Raw genomic sequence first — 13,077 nt, 5'->3', positions numbered from 1 at the left:
TTCCCCTGGCCTTTTCACTTGTCCTTGCCCTGATGACCAGTCACCTTCTCACGTCAGCCTACATCCTGTTCTGCCAAAGTAGATCCATGCACTGCTGCTAAAGTGACTCGTGTCCACCCCCAAGTACCAATTGATGGTGTACTGTCCAAGTCTGTTGTTGTGCCTGTTGCAAGTCTCTTGTTGCGCTTCCTGCACTGTGCTTTGGTTACTTATCTTTTATATTTTTGCATTACTGTTAACCCTTGACATATCATTGTGGTACCTGTAGTGTTGGGGCCCTAGGCCCCCATGCTACTGAGAGAGACAACATGGACACGGTTTCTTGGTAGGTGGAACTGGCCCTGGGCACGTGCGCCCAGCCCTTTTTATTGCCAGGGTCACCTGGGTGGGTGTGGGGTGTAGGTGGGAGGCCAGCCCTCAGCAGAGAGGCTAGCCAAACACTAGAACGTGTCCAGCAGGACACTACATTCCTCCAAAACTTTGAGGAACAAAAACAAAAGTCCAACCTGCAAGAGAAAAACACAGTAACAAAAACACCACCATCAGTCTCTCGGCCTCGAGAAGGCAGGCCGCAGGATTGCAGTGGGCAGGAGCAGCTGGGAGCACACAGATCCTTCTGCATGAGCTCATGATTTAACCAGTCACAGCCGGGCACAAACACTGTGTGGAAGAAGTCCAGACTCTGACAGTCAGATGGTTGGTTAAGTGTCCACTGATGCGCTGTGGTTCAGTCCTGTGGGCACTTGTGGCAAGGCTGGTGGTGTTTACAGTTCAATTTGTTCGAATAGAGCATATCATTCGAATTGGGGGTGTCATTCGAATTGGGTGCATCACGAGCATTGGTGGAATCCACTGTGAATCTGCTTGCCGAGACATCCTGGCTTCATGAAGGCCAATCCCTCGAAGACGGATGACATCTGTGATGGCGTGAGGTCCTCCTCTGAAACCTTTGTACATCCTGAAACTCTGATGGCAGAGCTGCTTCCAGACCACCTCTCATTTGTGGACTCTTCACTATGGAACTTCCTCGAGACCTTTTCGATGGGTTTGCCACGGGATTGGCACGGACTGTGCTGGGCTGCGTGTGGGCCATCTGCCGGCCGCTGCAAGCTCTCCGACAGAAGCCATGGTCAAATCATTCGTGCAACCACAAGGGTGGCTATTCCGTGGTCAGGGCGCTTGCCGACATGGATCAGGTGCATGCGGGCTTTCAGACGGTCTCAGGGCAATTGTCTATCACGTTGCCAGGAGGGTGTCTAGTTGGTGTCATGTTAATTCACTGAAGACAGTCTTGGTGTGCTGTGACCTGTTGGGAGTCTCCATTGCACAGCTCTGTTTGTTTCTTTGACTTCATCGGTGGGGCAATGTCCAGTCCTCTCTCAAGCTTGAGAGGCCCCTTGTCTGGGTTGTCACGGGACTGCTTGTGGTCTGCGCTGGGGCCACATAGGGCAGCTGCAAGACCTCCTAGGAGCCACTGCCTGGTCGCTCGTGCAATTACAGGGGTAGATGGGTCTAGGTCACGACTTGCTCTTGTCACCGAGAGCAGGATACAGACAGGGTGAGCAGTTGGCCATTGGTTGACTGGTTCTTCAGAGCATTAAAGGAGAGGTGTAGGACTCCAGTCTGGTTGTTTAACTGCTCCTTTGATGAATACCGTGATGCACATGGCAATGATGATGGTTGCCATTTGGAGACCTGGACGACAAGTGATGTTGCTGGAGTAAGGGTGATTGGAGTAACTTCGTCACAGCGAGTGCAGTCTTTCTTTTGCTCATGTGCAGATGCTAGCAGTGGTGCCATCTGCTTCAAGCAGCCGATGACAGGTGGCTTGGATGGTCACCTTTGACGTGTGGGGTAAGTACACGGTTCGCGCATGGCGTCTTACATTTGGTACTCCCGCTGAGCTGTCTCCAGTGACGTCACCGCACCCCGGTGGCTGTCTTGTCTGTGGGTGCACTCTTCCTTTGTGGAAGGAGTCCTCCATCTCTCCACCCTGTTGATCTTCCGTTCTTATTCTTCTGTGGTCGTAAGGTGTTGCAGTGTGACAGATGATGTCACACAATCTCCTTTCTTCCTTCTTTATAGCATGGTGCTGCGCCACGCTTTCTTCTCCTTTGTTGTGGCGTCTGGCCACTTGTCTACCTTTTGTGTGGACCGTTCGAAGGTCCTGTCCTAGGACTAGGCGTTTTTTTTTTCAGTGTTGCTGGGTGGCATCATGCCACTTGGGGTGTGCGACTCTCCTCTTGCCTGTTGCGAGTCACTGCCGACTCCGTCTTGAGGCAGTGTGGGGGAGGACACTACTTGTGCGACTCTCCTCTTGCCTGTTGCGAGTCACTGCTGACTCCGTCTTGAGGCAGTGTGGGGGAGGACACTCCTTGTGCGACTCTCCCTTTGCCTGTTGCGAGTCACTGCCGACTCCGTCTTGAGGCAGTGTGAGGGAGGACACTCCTTGTGCGACTCTCCTCTTGCGAGTCACTGCCGACTCCGTCTTGAGGCAGTGTGTGGGAGGACAGTCCTTGCTGAGTCTCTGGCCCGTTGCAGGGCAGTGACATAGGGTCACTTTCTTTTCCGCTTCCTCTTCACTTGAGGGCGCAATGCTCAAGGCAGTGCTTTCCCAGCACTGGGTCCTGCTGGAACCTGGGTGCGCTTTGCAGGGTTGGTCGTTTCTGATGACCTCCTGTGTGATGGGCCAACAGTGGCCATCTTGTGTTGCAGAAAGGCCGGCTGGCACAGCCTCTTGTCCCGTGCGTTACGTCACGCTCTCGGGTGCTCTCTCCAATTTCGCGGGCGTTGTCTTAGTCGTCACGTTCTCTGGCGCAGCTCTCTGCGCATGTGACATAGTCTCTTTTTTCTTGGGCGTCCTTCGGTAACGCCTGGCATGTCCCTTTGTGTCCTGCGGTGATGTCCATCACTGCTGGTGTATGTGGCGTTCTTTCGACGGTGGCGGCGGACGGACGCCAGGGCCTGCGCAGGCCATGCGCGCTCTCTTCGTACTTCACGTGGCACTCACGTCTATTCCCCATCGTTGCAGCTTGGCTGGGACAGCTGCAGTCTTCTCCTTCCCTTTTCAGCGTCGTCCGCGTCGCTTCCTTCTTCCTCGCTGTTTCCGTCTTCTGTGCCGTTTCCATCCAGGGGCACACTCTTGGTCTGGAGCAGTCACTTTCTGAGGGCGCTGCTGTAAAATTGCCTTCATCCAAGCTTGTTTTCCTTTAAAACAGGAATAGGGTGCAGTACCACCTTTGGCCACTGGATGCCAGTAGTGCACTTTTTTTTCAACTTGAAGTACAGTCTTTCCTCCTACCGGCCTCATTTGTTTTGGAACAGACGCAGGTGAAGCCATGCTGAGGAGCCATGCTTCGAGAAGAGTTCTTCATGCTGGAGGAGGCACGTAGGTAAGTGCACTTTTCCTTCTTTTGTACTTAGCTGTCTTCTTTTTTTTTTTTTACTTTTAAACAAAAACAGAACATCGTGGTGAGGGGGGCACTCTGGGCAGTTTACTTTTGCTTGGTGCGTGTCAGCGTTTCTACAGTTTTCAGTGCGTGTCAGCACCTCTCCCCTTCTTTACCCCCATTTCGCTGTATTTCTTGAAGGGGGGCACGGCCCTGGGCATTTTCACATTTTTTTTTCCTTTATGTTGCCCGTTAGTGCTTTTGTCTGGTGCGTGGCCGCAGCAACATTCCTCATGCTGCGGGTCGTGTTGCCGGCATTTCTGGGGTGGGGGGCAGCCCATGGCACATTTTCCAATTCTTTTTGTGGTGCATGCCAGCACCATCACGGATCTCACGTTGCGGCCGCAGCAGCCGTCCTTTGTGCTGCGGCCGTTTTGCCGGCATCTTGTTTGGATGGGGGAGGCCCTGGGCTAATCTTGTTTTGTTGCGGCCGCAGCTTGGCACAAGCAGCGGACCGCATTCTTTTCTTGGGGGCGACCATCCCCCGCCATGACTTGGCATTTTTCAGGTGCGTGTCAGCACCGAGCACTTGTGCGGAGGGGAGTCCCTGGGCATTTCTCTTTGTTTGGCTTTGGTGCATGCCAGCACCATTTTCCTTTCTCGTGCGCGGCCCCAGCAGACTTCCCAACACGCTGGGGGCACGCTTCAGCAGACTTGTGGGGGGGGGGGGGCGGCTCCAGGCATTTTCACTCGGTACGGAACAGCACCGTTATTTGTAAAAAGAAAAAAAAAAGGAAACCAGTCCCCTGGGCATTTTCTATGTAATTGTTGTTGTGGTGCTTGGCAGCACCATACTCTTCCTCACACGTCGCCGAAGCGGCATGGCACACGCTGCGGCCCGCATTATTTTCTTGGGGGCAGGGGCGGCCGGCCCCGACATTGCTTCGTGCCCCTTACTTCTTCAGACATTATGCGCTGCCCCGGCAGCCTTCACACACGCTGCGGGTCGCGCATTTGAAAAAGGGGAGCGGCCTTGGGCATTACCTCACGCTTCTTTTGGTGCGCATCAGCACCGTCCTGTTCACGGCGATCACAGCCGTCTTAGTAGTGCTGTGGTCGCCGCACCACTTGGTGGGCGCTTTTCTTAATTTTCAGCAACTGCAGCCGTTTTGGTAGTGCTGCGGGACGCTCTGTAGCCGCATAGTGGTTTTCTGGCACCTACCACTTTCTGTGCACGGGCGGGGCTGGAGCTGCGACAGCCTTCTTCTCCCCCCAGGCACATCGTAAAAGATGCTCTTTGCGGCCACGTGGGATCGGACCCACTCATCGCCAATGTAGTGTTCGGGCCCTAGGCCCCCATGCTACTGAGAGAGACGACACGGACACAGTTTCTTGGTAGGTGGAACTGGCCCTGGGCACGTGCGCCCGGCCCTTTTTATTGCCAGGGTCACCTGACCGGTGACGCCTGTGTTGGGTGGGTGTGGTGTGTAGGTGGGAGGCCAGCCCACAGCAGAGAGGCTGGCCAAACACTAGAACGTGTCCAGCAGGACACTACAGTGCCCAGGGCACTTGGGAGGGGCTGCCGTTACCTGTCCTCACTCCACAAGTATACCAGTTTGTCTTCGTGTTGCCACCAGCCTGCCATGTGGTCCTGCCCTCGCACCTTGACAGGAGGCTTTTCCTTGCCGCCCCGCTCATGTGCACCCAGCGCCGCACATGCTGCCCCTGGCCTCTTTCTGCTTGCGGCCCTCTTTCTTGTGTGCAGCCCTTCTTTAGCGTCTGCCCGTGCTACACCTTCCAGCAGGGACACGAGGCCGGGGCCGGGGCGCCTCCAGCTGTTTGGTGGAGTGCACTCACCGCTTTTCTGCAGGTGACTCTGGTGCATGCCACAAGGCGGTTGTACTCCACAGGACCCACTTCATCGCCAATGTAAGCAGACGAACACCAGATGCGCATGCAGGCTTAATATATTAGCTGCGCCGCAAAGCAATACACAAAGGCACCTGTTTACTGATCAGAACGTGCTCTGCCTTGAGCGGCAGACACTATACTCTCGTGCCCTGTCCAGTCCTCGGGTTGTGTGCCTGTAACAATGCATTGTGCACTACAGGTGGTAAGTAACTTACAACTATTTTTAGTTGTTAATTAATATAATGTTATGTATAATTTTATATGTTAATTTTGTGTTTTTAGTTCTAATAATTTATATACATTATATAATGTTAAATTTGTTATATGTTTATGGACATACATTTTATGTTTTCACCATTGGTTGTAGATGGCAATCTTGAATCTGAAATCATTATGAGAAATGGAAAGAATGAGCAACTTCATTAGGAATATCTTATTAGTTCATAATTCAAGCATATTTACAAGGGAACCACGTTATCATCCTTGTTTTTTGTTATACTATGTAACCATTTTACATGGTATGTAAATAAGAGCAATCAAATTGCAAAATGGAGTGACCCTGTGGTATAAATGTTATCAGTAGTACTGAAATTTAATTTTGGAATAAAGCTAAATATATAAGCGAGGAATGTAACTATCTGGCCCAATTATAGCATTATTTGTATGAATCGAGCAACGTTGAGCGCCACTCCCCTTTTGACCCCCGACCTTCCTACTCATTAGAACAGATGGCAAGCTAGCAACGAGAAAGGAGAAGTGGAGAAAGAATGAGAGACACGTTAACGCTATTGAGTGTTGGGAATCAATTGGTGTAGCTCTGGAGTAAAATCGCATTGTTAGGTATGCAGCTGTGTGTAAGAAGTGTATTTGCAAACAGACGAAAAGGGGTAATGCAGAGGGAAACTTGACTGCCCCCAACAGGGATTCAGACATGAGTAACAATTACAAAGCGTGAGAGCCCAGCATGGCAGTGAAATGCCTAGGTTACCTCTGATTCCTCTTTAATATCTCAGCTCACTGGAAGTAAATAGTTCCTTAGGCAAGCTTAGTAGTCTCCAGCAGTACAAAGAAACACAGGGTCAGATTTGCAAGGCCCTTGCGCCCCTTATCGCCACATTTGACGTTAAAAGGCCACTACCATAGCGCCATATTTACGTAGTTTACGCCATCTTGAAAACCCTTTGCGCCACATCATGCATAATATGTACATGATGTAGGCAAAGTGGGTGTTCCCTTGTTAGCGGGTCACTAAATATGGCGCAATGGAGTCTACAAGATTTCATTGCACCATTTCTAGCATTATTTTTAACGCCTGCTTAATGGGCTTCTTAACATTATACTGAATAAGTGTGGTATTTTTTACACTAATCCAGTATAGCATTACAATAACGTCAAAAAAAGGATGCTATTGCACCTAACGTGCCATGGTGCGTCATATTGTAAATACAGCACTACCATGGTGGTGTCAGGGACCTCAAGGGGGCCACAAGAAAAGTGGTGCATCACTAGTGATGCACCACTTTCTTGTAAATATGGCCCATAGAGTATTTGCCCCCAAAGCACAGAATTGAGTATGTGCATATGTTCTGCTTTCCCTCTTATCTCATAACCCAGCTTACAGAACCTCTCTGGAATGCACTTCTGAGTTTAAAGAAGACATTTATTGTTATTAATTCCCCACCCCACAAGTTCCTGAGAGACGAAATTAGTAGATTGGAAGCACACGTTCAAAAGTAGTCGCAGCAATGAAAGCAAAATATATCAAAGTACTTCTCAGTTGCAATGTACACAGCAAATAGATGTGATTATATCATAACATAACTTCAAAGCAAAGCATTAAAGTCAAAATTCATCACTGTATGGGCAAGGCGATAGGGCCTATTTTCAGCTTCATCTTTCTGGGGTCTGCAAGTTAGTGACTCCGGTCAACTGCGAGAAAGAGATTCTCTACCCAAACGGGAGACAGGCAACTGACGTCTAGTTCCTGTCTGAAGTCAAGCAGATTCAATCTACCTCTCTGTAGCCCAGAGTCATCTTTAAAAGCAAACTCAGTGTGAGAGTCGAAGAACCTTGGAGAGAGGCCAATTCTCCTGAGCTCACTCGCTCTCAGACTGGATTGCGAGGTAAACACAAAATCTACGTGCTCTTATCAGCTAAGGTCTGGTGTGAATAACACTGCTTGGTCTACCAAGTGGAAAAACACAGCTTGGAAAAACACAGCTCATCTGCAATGTCTCAACTGCAATGTCTAACCCCACGTTAAAGCCAATAGTCAGCTAACCTAAATATCAAATGTAATGTCTAATGTCATGTCAAAGCCAATAGGCAGCTAAACTGACTACAGAATGTAATGTCTAATGCCATGTCAAAGCCAATAGGCAGCTAAACTGAATATCAAATGTAATGTCTAATGCCATGTCAAAGCCAAAAGGCAGCTAAACTGAATACAAAATGTAATGGCTAACGCCATGTCAAAGCCAATAGGCAGCTAAACTGAACAAAACATATAGAGGGTCATTCTGACCCGGGCGGGCGGGAACCGCCAAATGGCCGCCCCATGGTCAAAAGACCGCAGGGGCCATTCTGACTTTCCCGCTGGGCCGGCGGGCGCCCTCCAAGGGAGCGCCCGCCGGCCCAGCGGGAAAGGGCCTGCAACACAGAAGCCGGCTCCGAATGGAGCCGGCGGTGTTGCAGGTGTGCGACGGGTGCAGTAGCACCCGTCGCGATTTTCACTGTCTGCTATGCAGACAGTGAAAATCATGCTGGGGCCCTGTTAGGGGGCCCCTGCAATGCCCATGCCAGTGGCATGGGCAGTGCAGGGGCCCCCAGGGGCCCCACGACACCCGTTCCCGCCATCCTGTTCCTGGCGGTAAAAACCGCCAGAAACAGGCTGGCGGGAAGGGGGTCGGAATCCCCATGGCGGCGCTGCTTGCAGCGCCGCCATGGAGGTTCAGCCCAGCCAGGGGAAATCCGGCCCCCTTTTCTGACCACGGAATGGGCAATGAAGCACCGCCAGCCTGTTGGCGGTGCTTCCGTTGCCCGCGTCGGAATGAGGGCCATAATGTGCTACTGGTGAACATTGAGCAACTAATATGCGCAGTGGTGAAACACAAAGTCATTGGTCAAACACAATTAATAGCATCACAGCATAGTACAACATCAACCATACACAGTATTCTTACCTGCAATAGTTTCCTTTGGTTTCTGTCTCTCTTGGCTGTATCACACTTCAAACAAAGCGTTCTTTCATGCTAGTACTTAAGTAAGTAAGTAGCCATATTAAGTTAGTTCTAACCAATTCTCTTTCTGATCCTTTTGTAGGTGCTGACTCCCAATGTCCAAAGTCAGAGAGATACGACTTCTGATTACGTGAGAATGTGTGTGCTTAACAACTTTCCTTTTGTCAACTTGATTTTGAATTAAAATGCACATAATAAAGAATCATCTTTAGACTATGCTTGTCACTGATTAAAACAGTAAGGTTTGTTTCATTAGATTTGAACAAATGCTAGAACTGTCACAAGTGCCTTAATTGTGGCTAAAAACAAATATTAAGAGTATGGAAGTCAGATCTAGCTCCTGTAGTTGAAATCTCGAATGTATGTATGTGTGTGACATTTATAATGTGCAAACCTAGCCAGCAGGCAGTAAAGTGCTATACAACCTCAAAAGCAAATATACACCTATAAAGTGATTGAAGGGGTAGCTGGGTTATAGGAACAGAAGTGGACTATTTTGCGGTGTATTGTTCATTAAAGTAGTAGATTTTCAGCTCTTTCCTAATTTGTAGCTGGATTGAGCAGTGGTGGGTGGTACAGGAATGTTGTTCCAAATCGGAGTACTTATACAAAATGCATGTTGCTTTATCTTTTCTTGATAGAACTTCTTCAAGTCCAGTCTGCTGTGCCCGAGTGTGAGTGTGCTGTGACCTACTGGAGGTGGTAGGCTTTTTGCCAGACAGGAAGGTATGCTGGTGGCTTTACAGAAAAGGCAGCTGCTTTTTAAGATGGTGTGAGATAGCAAGGGAGCCCAATTAAGCTCTATCAGGGCGTGGGTGATGTGGGCATATTTTTTCAAGCTCTGGATGGCACGTGCTGAGTAATTTAGGATGCACTCATGAGTGGCCAGAGTGGACTCTAGGTGGCCTTGAAGGTGGTCTTTGCAACATCCAGATGCAATTGTGTGATGGTTTGAACCGCCTTGCTATGGTCGCTTACTGGGATAAATGGTTTCACTTTCTTTAGAGTTAATACCAGGTTATCCTTCGTGTTCTTCGAGGGTGAGGTCCATGGCCATGGTGAATCTGAGTAGCTTGGCATTGGTGAAAGTTAGGGATTCTAATCCCTCCAGGGTTGTATCATTGAGCCAGGTTTGGGCTTTTTGTGAATATTTTTATTAGTGAATAGCAGGAACACTGTTTTGATGGTGTCAAGCGTCAGCTAGGTAGTGGATGTCCAGGTCTGGCTGAAGTACATGCAGTGCCTATGGTATTCGATAAAGCAAATGGGGACTTTCAAAAAGAGTTTTGTGTCATTGGTGTATTAGTGATAATTGCATGCTATTATCAGTGAGTATAGTTCTATGCACTACACACCCCCACCATTCACCATTCACCACACGTCACACCAAACCTGAATGGCAAAACCCACTTGGAAGCATGCTTCTCAATGCACGAACACTCATCAAAGAACTAACCAAACTTTTAGACCTGCTTAGCAGCAAAGCACCTGACAACCTCTTCCTCACAGAGACCTGGCTCAACCCCTCATCGGCACCCAATATTGCCACAGCAACACCAGAAATCACTCAAAAGGGTCACTTTCACAAGCTAGGAGGAGGACTTGCTGTCAGCTACATGGACTTCATCAAATGTACAACATTCAGAGAGAACGTCAGCCATTCATGGAACACCTGCACTTCAAGCTGCAAACCTCAGAAAACTTCACCCTGAAAAAAAACCTCACCTATCAACCACTCCAATTATGAGACAATTTTACCAACTTAATTACCAACATCATCCCACCTCTCACCATCAGCTCCAGAGCCTACATTGTCCTCGGAGACCTCAACTTTCACCTGGTGACCAAAACAATCGCTTCTCCACAGCACTCCTCGAAGGCTTGAGCAACGTCGGACTCACCAAGTGCATCACAGAACTAACACAGGGTCAGATTGGGACGGCAGACATTCGGGCATTGGCCAATGGGCAGGTGCCTCAGGGTCACCTGTGGGCCATCTTTTAGGGCTTCTGTAAACTGGACCACAGAGACTTCATGTCTTCCCTGGTTCCTGCCAGACCACTATAATGTGTTGTCAGTATCATGGGCACTCCCTTGCCATGCTTTCAAACAGGCTGGGGAGGCACGTGTTGTTCTGTCCCTTAGGGCATTTTCACCTCAGCCCTCACCTCCTGCCTAAAAAAAATGAATTTGATCTTGTGCATTGTAGCTGGTGCTCATGGTAATTGCTCCAATGTCTTTGGGATGAGTTCTCACTATATAAAACTTCAAAATATATATATATATATATATATATATATATATATATATATTTTTTTTTTTACAATTTGTGAATGTGGGACACTTTTTTTGGAGTGCCCGTGCCAAATTGTGATCCCAATCTGACTGAGAACCAACACACATTGCAGGACACAGAATGGACCCTATCTTCACCACAAGCAACAACCTCAAATACAACTTCACCACACTACGCACATGGACCAGCCACTCCAACATCCACTTCCAAATCAACACACATCAAGTCAACACCCATACCAGGTTCAGCATTCCAAGCCACAGCTGGGGTGAAATCACCGAAGCAGCTTGGCTCAGCCCCTTCAGCACAGATCAACCTAGCCCTTCAGACAACCTTGTGAAGGACATCAACAACTTCAAGAAATGAATAAAGAACTGTGTGGACTCCCTCACACTCATCAAACCCAACAAGCATAGTAGACATCAAACAACACTATAAACAGCTAGAAAGGTAATGGCAAGCCAGCCACGACACCACAGACAGAACTACCTACAAAGCTGCACTCAGACGGTATCACCAACAAATATGAGATACCAAGAAAAAAGCACTAGTGGACCACATTGGAAGAAGCTCAAACAGCTTCAGGAAGATCTTCTTGGCAGTAAAGGATTTCATCTTGCCCTCGGCCACTGTCAGCAACATTGTTTCCTCCCAACAACTCTGAGACAACCTATCCAATTTCTTCAACAACAGAATTGCAAAAAGCTACAGGAACTTCACACTCCAACACAAACCCAGAGAACTCATCGCTAACCTGCCCACCACCAGCCAAGATGGCCACCTGACCAAATGGACAACCCTCACCAGAAACAGCACAGTGACAATCATATGGACCATCCACTCAGAAGCCCCAAATGACCCATGACCCCACCATGTCTACAACCTGGGATTATCACCACCCCCATCAGGTCCTTCACTTTCCCGGAAGAATGGAACCTTAAAGTAATCAATGCCCTCCTCAAGTAGCCTACAGCCGACCCAAGTCAGCTGACTGACTTCCAGCCCACCTCCTTGTTCTCTTATATAACCCCTATCAGGCAAAGTGATTGAGAAGGCCATCAACAAGCAACTCACAACCCAACTTGAAATTCACCATCTTCTAGACAACACTCAATGAGGAATCAGGAAGAACGACATCACTGAAACAGCACTCATCACGTGCACAACAACATTCAAATCATCCTGGTCAGAGTAGAAACAGTGGCCCCCTTCTGCTTCACCTCTCTGTGGCCTTCTACATTGTCTCTCACAAGACACTCATCAGAAGACTCCACGAAATTGGCATACAAGAATCCACTAGCAAATAAATATCTTCCTTCCTCAGGGGAAGAACCCAAATGGTCAGGCTGCCACCCTTCACATCAAAGACCATGAAATTGATATGCAGAATCCCACAGGGACCATCACTCAGCCATACATTTTTCAACATGTATATGACACGGCTGGCTACTATCATCTGATCATAAGACATCGCCATCATTTCCTACGCTAGTGACACCCAATTCACCTCAATCACACACAACTCATCCTCTCCCTGACAGACAAAACAACCACCACCAGAAACAACTTCACTAACTGCATGACTATGGTGGCAGACTAGGTACAAACCAACTGCCTGAAGCTCAACAAGACGGAAGTACTGGTCTTTGGCAACAAGCCCTGACCATGGGACTACACCCACAACCACAGACCACACTAGAAATCTTGGGATCATCCTAGACGACAAGTTCAACATGACCGTTCAAGTCAACACAGTGTGAATCTCCTGCTTCTACATACTATTCATGCTTTTAAAAGATCTTTAAATGGTTGCCTTAGAACACCAGATGGACCGTCAAGCTAGCACTCATCCAAAGTAGGCTGGACTATGGCAAGACTCTTTATGCTGAAATCTCCAAACATCAACTGCACAAACTCCAGATGATCCAGAACACTGCTTCAAGACACATACTCAATTTCCTATGCCAGCACCCACATCACACTGCATCTCAGAAAGCTTTGCTGGCTCCCCATTCACAAGTGCAGCCAATTCAAACTTCTCACGCACATGTACAAAGCCTTACACAACACAGGACCAGAATGTCTAAACAGCCTCATTTACTTTCAACAATCCACCAGACACCTATGCTCTACCTCACTCTCACTTGCACACTCCTCACATCCATAAATGCAAACTGGAGGTCACTCATTCTCCTACATTGCACCGAAGTCATGGAATGACCTCCTTCAATACATCAGAGCC

General features: G+C 48.6%; 1 long non-coding RNA gene across 1 annotated transcript; it reads left to right on the top strand.

Annotated features, from left to right (window-relative positions):
- The first annotated feature begins 3,182 nt into the window (after positions 1–3,182).
- LOC138259814 (uncharacterized) lies at positions 3,183–8,752 on the top strand. The gene is made up of 2 exons (XR_011198762.1): positions 3,183–3,392; positions 8,622–8,752. It is a non-coding gene; the product is annotated as an uncharacterized lncRNA (long non-coding RNA).
- Positions 8,753–13,077: the final 4,325 nt, after the last annotated feature.

Source organism: Pleurodeles waltl, chromosome 9 (assembly GCF_031143425.1).
Source record: "Pleurodeles waltl isolate 20211129_DDA chromosome 9, aPleWal1.hap1.20221129, whole genome shotgun sequence".
In the NCBI taxonomy this organism is placed as follows: domain Eukaryota; kingdom Metazoa; phylum Chordata; class Amphibia; order Caudata; family Salamandridae; genus Pleurodeles; species Pleurodeles waltl.
Note: the sequence above shows the minus strand (reverse complement) of the source record. Positions and strands in the feature narration are given on the sequence as shown.